Source organism: Lacerta agilis, chromosome 5 (assembly GCF_009819535.1).
Source record: "Lacerta agilis isolate rLacAgi1 chromosome 5, rLacAgi1.pri, whole genome shotgun sequence".
NCBI lineage: Eukaryota > Metazoa > Chordata > Lepidosauria > Squamata > Lacertidae > Lacerta > Lacerta agilis.
This window is the reverse complement of record NC_046316.1, coordinates 42,979,831-42,990,502: the sequence shown is the minus strand read 5'-3', so window position 1 is coordinate 42,990,502 and position 10,672 is coordinate 42,979,831.

The following is a 10,672-nucleotide window of genomic DNA, read 5'->3' as shown; positions in this document are numbered from 1 at the left end:
CTGTATTATATATATATATATATATATATATATATATATATATATATATATATATATATATGACCTTAAAATTCTTATTACACCATACACCCGGGTTTTTCCTGACATTTTGTCGGTTCGGCAAAATTCCCCTCCTGACGCCATTTTTACACCCGAAAACCAGGACATGCCAGGAATTTTCCTGATCTATGGCAAGCCTAGGGTTTGCTGCCACAGAACATGTAAATCAACTTGTTTTTTTTCCACATGCTTATTTACTTAACTACATATGGAATGTGTGGAGAACCTTTTGTGTAAACTTAAGGACATGGGAAGCAATCTTATACTGAACCAACCATTGGTCCATGTGAATTAGTATTGTCTACACACTGAGTGGCAGCACCTCTCCAGGGTTTCAGGCAGGGAACATTCCCAGCCCTCCCTGGAGGTGCTGGGGAACATTCTACATGCAAATCAGATGCTCTGCCACTTAGCTGTGGCTCTTCCCCATAGCTACAACCACTTCCGTGATCAAAGATGCTCTGTTTTGAGCCTCAACATTTACATGCCTGTGAGTTCTCAATGTATGCAACAATCTCACACTATTTATTTGTTTTCATACAGTTATATTCTGCCTTTCTAGTGGTTATGTTGTGGGTTATGGACAGAATAAAGGCTCAAATCATACCGCCCAACTTTGTCAGACACAAAACCAGGATGCGTGTCTTCTGGGCAAGTTCAGTGACCCTTGCCTCGCTCTCACCATGAAAAAAGTGCTTTTTCGGGTTGAGATCTCAGCCCTCAACCTACCCCCAATGCTTTCTTTGGAGCAAGAGCGTTGTGTTAGATTGCTGCATCCAAAATGGCTGCCATGATCTCACAAGAAAAAATCAAGAAGTCCCATTTTCTTCCAGGGCACTTGGCATGTATGCAAAATAGATATGATGGTGACAATCTGTGATAACACTGACAATTTATTTTCACTTGGGTGCTCCTAAAGTTTCAGGGTGGGTGGGCAACAAGTGCCAGTATCAATATTTGCATATTATTAAGCCACACTCTGATAGACCCAATTAAATTAATGGACTCAAGTATTAAGCCCATTTATTTCATTGGGTTTACTCTGAATATAAATTTCTCAGGTGCCTATATTTTTTGTGAGATGGGGTTAACAATGTGGGGGTATGCATTAGGTCAGGGGAAATGGCAAAAATTTAAGGTCCCCATGGTGACAGTCACAACCCTCCCAAGTCATGCCTATTTCAGCCATCAGTAATACTTGTTTGTGTGATGGCCATACCATAAAATGTGTGAAAGCACGCAATGCAAGTAGATAAATAGGTACTGCTCTGGTGGGAAGGTAAACGGCATTTCCATGTGCTGCTTTGGTTCGCCAGAAGCGGCTTAGTCATGCTGGCCACATAACCTGGAAGCTGTACGCCGGCTCCCTCGGCCAGTAAAGTGAGATGAGCGCTACAACCCCAGAGTCGTCCATGACTGGACCTAATGGTCATGGGTCCCTTTACCTTTTTACCAGTTCACACATTCATTTAGCTGATGTGCTTTGCGATGAAGCAGTTTAATTTGAATATGGAAGTGGTGCTGATGAAAATGAGTATTACACTACCAGTCCACTGTACTGCACTGCAGATAACAATATCTGCAATTAATTTTATGATGTGCTAAATCCGGATGTGAGTTCCTGGGGCGCTCTGATGATTTATCACCTCTGCTTTCAACCTGAGCTGTCCAATACAAGTCACCCAACGGAAGTACTTCCCTACCACCACCCAAAAAATAAAAATAAAAAATGGCCAGGTGAATCAGCCCTTGACAAATGTGGCACATGATTCAGAAACTGAAGACAGATGTGTCAAAGTAGAACGCTGCATAGGCTTAAAGGAGGAAATTTAGCCTAATAGAGAGGCAATGAAAAAGAAGCTAAATTCAACAACACAGCCCTGACTTATAGAAGCTTTGGTCATGCAGCAAACATAAGCATGTAGTCATTTCAAAAATCGGGTCACTCAGGAAAGCAATGTCAAGCAGTGGGGGATTCATTTTAAAACTAAAAATATCCTGTTAACAATACCAAGAGAATTGGTGCTACGACACAACTGTGAATCAAGCTTTTACAACAGGAAACGCTAACCCCCTGGAAAACATTCTGCTAACGCATCAAGGAAATCAAGCCAACCTATGGGGAACTGAACATTGTATAACCTACTCCTCACTCTCTCTCAATATTAATAAATTATAAGCACATATGCTCAGTGCACTGCTCCCAGATGGTGGAAGTGCTAAGCTTCATAATGAAAAGCGGGACTAGTAGAGAAAGTCTGATACGAAAAACAACCAGAAGGGAAGGTGAGGGCAAACACTGATTTTATGAAGGAGCCCCATTAAAGGACGATCATTGCAATCTCAAAGGCTTGTAAGTGCAATTTTTTATAGCCCACCACTTTTAACAATTCAGCCGCAGTGTCTAACCAGGGACAATTAAATCTAATTTTATTGTATCTATAGCAATGCATGATAGAGATGTCTCTTGGATTCTGAAATTCAACAGCAGCAGACCAAACCTGGTAGAAATCTGGCATAACTAGAAGATTCACGTTTACCCAGTTAATTAAAATGTATTTATTTTAATTGCTTAACGTTGGAATAAGGTGATAGTCAAAGAACCGTTCCTGAATAGGATTAACTGTAAATAACTAAACATTCCTATAATCAGGAGGTATAAAGAACTTGTTCACAAAGCTGCCAACAGAACTGATTTAGTCAAAGAGAATTTTAAAAATCTTTTTGAGCATCTACATTACTAACTAGTGGCACCAATTCAACTTTTCAGTTCATACTATACAAATCTGCTTAGTCCTCCTAACTGGAAAACAGACTTGTTCATCCATGGACTTCTTCTGCAGTCACTGTTTCCATGGTGTCAACCATCAAATTAGTTGCTACAGTGCTGCTTTCATCTAGAGTAATATCACAGCAATTTTCTCATAAGACAGGCAATTTTTTATTTGAAAGAAGAAGAAGAAGAAGATAAAAGTATGGTAGAAACCTGGACATGCCATTGACGGATGCCTTACTGTAGATGAAACACAGCCAAGACAAGCAAATGTTTTCCAGAGAGTCCTCCACATAGCTAAGCTGCGGCTGTCCTTTACACTGTGTAGACCCCTTGATGGCTGACAACACTAGATGATAAATGTGGAACCTTAAAGCTCTTCTAGAGACTCTTCCATTGACCCTGTCAGGGAGAATGATTTCATATTTTTTAAGTACTGAAGGGGGGGGGGAAGAGGCAAAAGGTAATTTAACTGACTTTGATGGTGCTGTTTATAGAGATGATCCCTTTCCTCAGGCTGCCTGTTCATGCAGAGCCTAATGAGGTGATGTCTCTGCTTAGCAGCTGCTTGTCTCAGATCCAAGTCTGAACTACTGTTTGTCTCCCCCCCCCACCTTGCCCCCATTATTAAAGTACTGAGGAAACGGAACTTTAAATTGGTACAAAATTAACACATGGGCTTCAGACCCTGACAAGTTTGTCATTCCTATCTTGGTTGCTTATCATTTTGAGGCATAACTTTTCTTTACCCAGAAGACAAAAACTGGACTAGGAACACCTACACCTATCTAAGCAATATTTCCAAGCGCCAATGAAAGTTAACTTGCCAAGGAACTGGGACGTGCGTTTTAGGCGCTGGTCTTGTCTAGACTAGATTATCGTAATTCTCTGACAAATGACATTTCTTCCAGCTGCTTAAACAGCCTTTACTAAAGAGCTGTCTCCTGATGTTTTTCTGTGCTCTAGACTCGCTTCAAAACAAAATTTATTACAAGCATTTTTGTGCTTGTGAAATGCTGCAGTTTGAAAGAAACCGATTTTGTAATTCTTTTTTTGGATGTATTCCCCACCTTTCTACTATAGTTCCAAAAGAGGCTTTGAGCGGTTTGATGCCATCCAGATTCTTGACTACTAAAACCAGTGCTTTTTTTCTTTAAAAAAAATGTTTTTAAAGGGGTAGTCTCATTTTCCTTTTCATATTGAAATACTGCCCCCGAATGAGGTCAAACTTAGATTCACAAAATGTTTAGAGTTATGTGTACCCGTGCGTCCCCCCCCCAGAGTTACCCTGTGTTCCCTGCATTATATTTTAATACAGACTGTTAATGGGTAAGAATACACTTCAAAATGTTGTGTTAGGTCCCTCTTGCAGCAAATGCAATGACTAAAAACAAATTATCAATAATTCACTTTAAAAAGAATCACAGAAATTGTTATCTGCTGGCACTTGGTGAGAATGGGAAGATGGAGGACGAAATGGGACTATTTCAAAATACTGACTTCTCCAATTTGATAATATTTTAAAATGTGTGTGATACCTGTGATGCATTTTTTAGTCAGAGCAATACTACTGTTTCCCCTGCCTAACCAGTGTGTTAATCGTCTCATAATGAAAAGCTCCAAGATGTGCTTTTTGGAAAAAATTTGAATACTTACTTGGCAGTGTTTTGGAGGAAAATTTTAGACAGACTTCAGAGCATAAAGCAACAGACTTGTCACTTGGAGATTAAGCAGTGATGTCATTGAAATAACTTCAGAGGAAAATATTGTTAAGTAGGGTGATGGGTAAAATATTAGTTTGCTTGTGCAATAATTGGTAGCTGGTGTTCCTGGCTACTGAATATCATTCAACTGTCTATCATGATTGCAACACACTTTTCTAAATCACATCTTTTAATTGGCTGGAGGATGAAGTTTGTATGTGATACATGCATTGCATATTCCACCTTACCTGTATTCATCGTTAAAAAAAAAAAAGAGGGGCTACAAGCAGCCAAGAGACACTTACAACTACTGTCATCTTTGAACACCTGAGAGTGCATTTGAAATGTAATGGTTTAAAGATAATTCTATCCCTTTCCCCTTTCCATCTGGAAAATTTAATTTCCAAAAGAAATGTGGTCCAACGTGAAGCATATCAGCAGTATTTAGGTTTTCTCCATAATAACCAAACTGCCTTTAACAAATGCACAATTTCTAGTCAGTGACTGTGTAAACACAGATAGTAAAATTAGATTGGCCGAGGTTGGGTATCATACATAGGCAATGAAATTGTTTTTGTTTTGTTTCTTCAAATGTAAACTTTTAATCTTCTCCCTAATCCCCATTAATTTGGCTCAGTAAACTCTGCAAGAAATATCCACTTCAAGGGGTTTGGACGGGCTAAGTACTTTAATGATCTGACCACACATCCTGTGATCTTAGGGACTGTATTAATGATAAAATCAGTACAAGGGAAAATAGTCTGCTTGCTTAATGCTCTAAATGCATATACTCTGAATTACAAATACCAATCCTAGTCCCTTTCAGTTTCTGTATATGATATACAATGAGTGCATCAATCATGAAAGAACCAGCAACTTATCAATCATGTACTTGCACTTGTAATAAAGCAGGCAACTGTATATAAAGAAATATGAAGTATTCTATTTTTCCTGGTTCTGTTAGAGCTATATTATAATTTATCACATTTGTCAAGCTTGTTTTTTTGTCAGATAGGGACGAGGAACTTAAGTGGTGTTTAAAACAGCATACAATGTGCTCAAGACTGCTAGGAAGATCATTAGCAAAGTCAGTCCTAACTGCTATGATCTCCTGTTTAAGGTGGAAAAGAGTCTGAATTCAGGATCACTGTATGAGGTTAATGTCTGAAATAAAAATGTTTAAACTGCAAAGTTATACAACTCTGCTGGTTGTTTGTTTATCAGTGCAACCTTTAGAAGTCTCTTCGTTACAATCATAGAGCAATTTCCATCATAATATAATAGGAGACATCATGACAAAAACTTCCCACCAGATTATCGACCACTTATAAAATCAACACACATAAACAGTAGTTCAACAATGCTATAAAACGTTGGGCAGTCTACCAGTCAGTCAGCAAATCTGTGAGCTGAAGAGATACGAGACATTGCATTTACCTTCCTACATAGAACACCTGAAGGATACATCAGTGATCGCTACAGGTGCTGAGGGAGAGTTTGAGGTGTTCCCATTTGGAACACTAAATATTGTGCTTGCCTCATTGCCAAGAATTTGCCCTCTTCTAAGTTACAGACCACCCTTCTTCATTGCATGCAGACATCTGCAGCTTGAGTAAAACACCTAATAGTACTCCGTGCAGTACAGATTCCAGGCATGTGTGTTTAAAAACCAAACCAAATTCTGGGTGCAGATGGCCAGAAAACACACACCAATATAGACTCTCAGAATGGGATGAATATGCAAGAATCTAAGCAATTAAGAGAGAGAAAACAGGACCGGACAGTTTCCTTCAAGGAGCTGACCTTGAGTGCAAACACATTTCTCTGGCATTTGTGCAAACAGGCAACAAAATATCCTTGTTACGTTATCAGTTGTCAGGAAAATCTCTTAATGAGGTCTTAGTTTTCCTCCCAGGCCTTCTCCCTTAGTTCTTGCTTTCCTCCCCCTCTCTGCTAGCAGCCTCCACACCCCCACCTACATTGTGAATTAAAGAAAAGTGTCGTCCTAGGATGGACTATTATGCAGATTCATGAATTTATAATACGTGCACACACACATACTCACACAAAGGGAGAGCCATCAAAATACACTTCCTCTTACTTTTTCCACCCAATTGTTCAGAAAGTGAGAGTGCTAAGATACAAGAGCAAGGGAGATAAATATGGCCCACCAAAAAAAAAAAAAAAGTTTTCCCACAGTCTTTAGCCTCTTCGGGATGCTAATCCTATTGAGGATATTATGCCGGCAAACAATGAAGGGAATCCCAAACACAACCCCAATAGGGCCAGTGCTCCTGCTGGCTGTCCCCCTGGCACAGCAAAGGCACTTTGCAGAGACCAGCTGCCTGTTGCCATGGTAACCTCTTTGCGAAGGGCAGCCCTTGGCACCACACTTAAAATACTTTAGACTCACCACATGCTTAGCCAAAGAAAGGCTGAGAGTTTCCATTTATCTCCTTGGCATCCTGATTAACCTAAAGACAAACTACATCATTTGAGTTTCAATCAAATGCTCCAGCACAGGATGAAGCCTTCCAAGACTGTATTGACTCTGGAGAGTGATGTCTCTGCTGAATCCGTCGGGACTCCTTTATTGCAGATTAATCCTTCACAAGAGGAAATCAAGATATTTTCTGCTCTGGGTTTTAATAACATGTTTGACAGATACGGACAATTATACAGGGTAACCACAAAAGGAGGTAAACGACGGCTCTGATTTCAGCGATAAGCAATAAAAAGAGTATCAGATAAACTTGTAGCTGTGGAATCCTTATGGATATTATTCTAATGTGATTTTGTACTATGTATACACCAGCATAGCTTGCTTGCCCTTTATTTTAAATTTCTTTGCAGAAATCTTGCCCAATCTTATACCCATTTTAACACTTTTAGTCACATGCATACTGAATGGGTGGGGTGAGCAGGCATGATCCCCTTCTGGTTAATGGCTCCTCAACCCTCGCAGGTGTTAAGTGAACAATGTGTAGAGATTTGTCTTCTGCTCAATGGTGGGGATGGGCATGATCCTGCTACCTCTCCCCACATTGAGTATAATTGTGTTCAAAGGCATGAAAAGGGCCTATATGTAGAAACAAATGAATGTGTCAGTTTTTGTTTCCCTTGGTGCTTATTTTTCCAACCATCAAGTTCAGTTTGTCACATTTACTCATCAGTTTTTGTTTCCAAAAAATAAAACATTGTGACAATGTGGCAGCATTTTACTGAATATTTCTTTGCAAGTCATTTTCCCTGATGTGATGCATTTTTGTCTATGCATTTTTATGTATGATTTCCCCTAATACACACATTTGCACACATTTTGGGGCTGGAGAACTTCATTGTAAAATTAAGGTATGTGCACATTTCAAAGGATACCTGTGTTTCAGTCTATGTATTGTTGGAAAATGCAAATCAGGTCAATTTGCATTGAAATGTGAACCAAACTGAACTTCTCCATTTTCTAGCTGCATGTGGGTTGAAATGCTTCAGCAGAACCATACATTATTTTGTCAACTTAGGGAAAATAAATATGCCAGTTTTCATCTTCCATAGTTAAATGTGACAGCAACACTGAAAGTCTTGCCAGGTGGTAATGAAAGAAGCATTTTACTACTACATTCACATTAACCATTAACCCATCCACACATAGTAGATAAGTTACAGGTAGGTAGCCATGTTGGTCTGCCATAGTCAAAACAAAATAAAAAATAAAAAAATTCCTTCCAGTAGCACCTGAGACCAACTAAGTTTGTTCTTGGTATGAGCTTTTGTGTGCATGCACACTTCTTCAGATACACCAAAACAGAAGTCACCAGACCCTTATATATAGTGAGAGAGTGAGGAGGAGTATTACTCAGAAGGGTGGTGGGAATGGGTGATTGGCTGATAGGTGTGGAAAACCTGTTGATGACTGTTTGTTGCTGTTCAGTCATTCAGTCGTGTCCGACTCTTTGTGACCCCATGGACCAGAGCACGCCAGGCACGCCTATCCTCCACTGCCTCCCGCAGTTTGGCCAAACTCATGCTAGTCGCTTCAAGAACACTGTCCAACCATCTCATCCTCTGTCGTCCCCTTCTCCTTGTGCCCTCCATCTTTCCCAACATCAGGGTCTTTTCCAGGGAGTCTTCTCTTCTCATGAAGTGGCCAAAGTACTGGAGCCTCAACTTCAGGATCTGTCCTTCTAGTGAGCACTCAGGGCTGATTTCTTTAAGGATGGATAGGCTTGTCTTTTTGCAGTCCATGGGACTCTTAAGAGTCTCCTCCAGCACCATAATTCAAAAACATCAATTCTTCGGTGATCAGTCTTCTTTATGGTCCAGCTCTCACTTCCATACATTACTACTGGGAAAACCATATCTTTAACTATACAGACCTTTGTCGGCAAGGTGATGTCTCTGCTTTTTAAGATGCTGTCTAGATTTGTCATTGCTTTCCTTCCAAGAAGCAGGCGTCTTCTAATTTTGTGACTCTGTCACCATCTGCAGTGATCATGGAGCCTAAGAAAGTAAAATCTCTCACTGCCTCCATTTCTTCCCTTTCTGTTGCCAGGAGGTGATGGGACCAGTGGCCATGATCTTAGTTTTTTTATGTTGAGCTTCAGACCATATTTGCGCTCTCCTCTTTCACCCTCATTAAAAGGTTCTTTAATTCCTCCTCACTTTCTGGTTGAATGACTGTTAACGACTGCAATTAGTCTTAAAGGAATAAGCAAGGGGTGAGATGGCTAAAGATAGCTTTGTCATGTATAATGAGATAAGAATCCAATGTCTTTGTTCAGACCCGGTCTCTCCATAGTTTTAAGTTTGGTAATGAGTTGCAATTCAGGAACTTCTCTTTCCAGTCTTTTTCTGAAATTCCTTTGTATTAAGACAGCTACTTTGAGATCTTGTATAGAATGTCCTGGGAGATTGAAGTGTTCTCCTACTGGTTTCTCTGTCTTGTGATTCCTGATATCGGATTTATGTCCATTTATCCTTTGGTGTAGGGTTTGGCCTGTTTGTCCGATAGGAAGGGCACTGTTGGCATTTGATTGCATACACAATGTTAGAAGATGAGCAATTAAATAGTCCTGAGATGGTATGTTTGATGTTGTTGGGGCCAGTAATGGTGTTGTCCGGGTTTATAGAGGATAAGGACTGCTTTGCTACAGGGAATTGGGCTTGCTCCCAAGTTTTGAGATTTGGAGTCCCCCTCCCCCGCCTAGAAATACAGTTAGCGGGCATGAGGTCTCTATCAAAAAAGAAACCTGCTTGAAGAGAAGAGCAAGTAAAAGAGAAGATTGGCAAAAAATGGGGGGGGGGAGGAAAAGAGAGAGAGAGAGAAGCCATTTTGGATCAGACCATTTTGGATCATCTAGTTCAATATCCTCCCCTCCCCCCATGTGTTTGTGTGCAGGACAGAAAGAGGGAGGTAGAGAGAAATCAAGGCTATAACTTCTGACTTCAAAATTTGTGGTGCACAGCCACTGCAATTTATTTTCCTTTCCCCTTTTCTTTCTTTCTTCCCCCAGGTTATAGAATTTCAATCTCAAACCACAGCCTAATTTTGGTATAAAGCCATCAGTGGGTCCCATGTTTTCTTAAGAGACTTGGGAATTTATTGGATAGCCTTCTTGTTGGACCATGTGTCGAACGAGGCTTGGTTATTTTGGCATGAGGGATATGCTGCAAACATTTAACATCTTGCTTGCGCTTACTCTTTGGCTTGGCAGAAATAGGTGCACCGTTGCCCTGGGGCCTAATCTCTCATTTGTATCCAGTCCAACGGAACTGCTGAGTTTTCTCCTACTACTGTAGATGCTGCTGCTGAAGTCACAAGAGATAAAGAGGTGAGGGGATTGAGGGTGAAACCTGATGTGATGCTAATTGAATCTTCGCATTTAAAATGCGGGTCTTCAAAAAAATTTCAGATAACACCTGCTGGGAAGAGGGTCTAATCATTATTGGGGTTGCATAACTCATAAATATAACAGCGTAGGAAGAGCAACAAGATTTAGTAAGCCGAGCTTCCTAAAGGTCAATAGTAAATGGGCTAAGAAACATTTGCACAGGTCCATAGGATAGATGGTTCTAAACATCCATAAATGTGGAAGTTGATGTTACTGTGGAAATCTGTATAGAGTTCTATACAGATAGA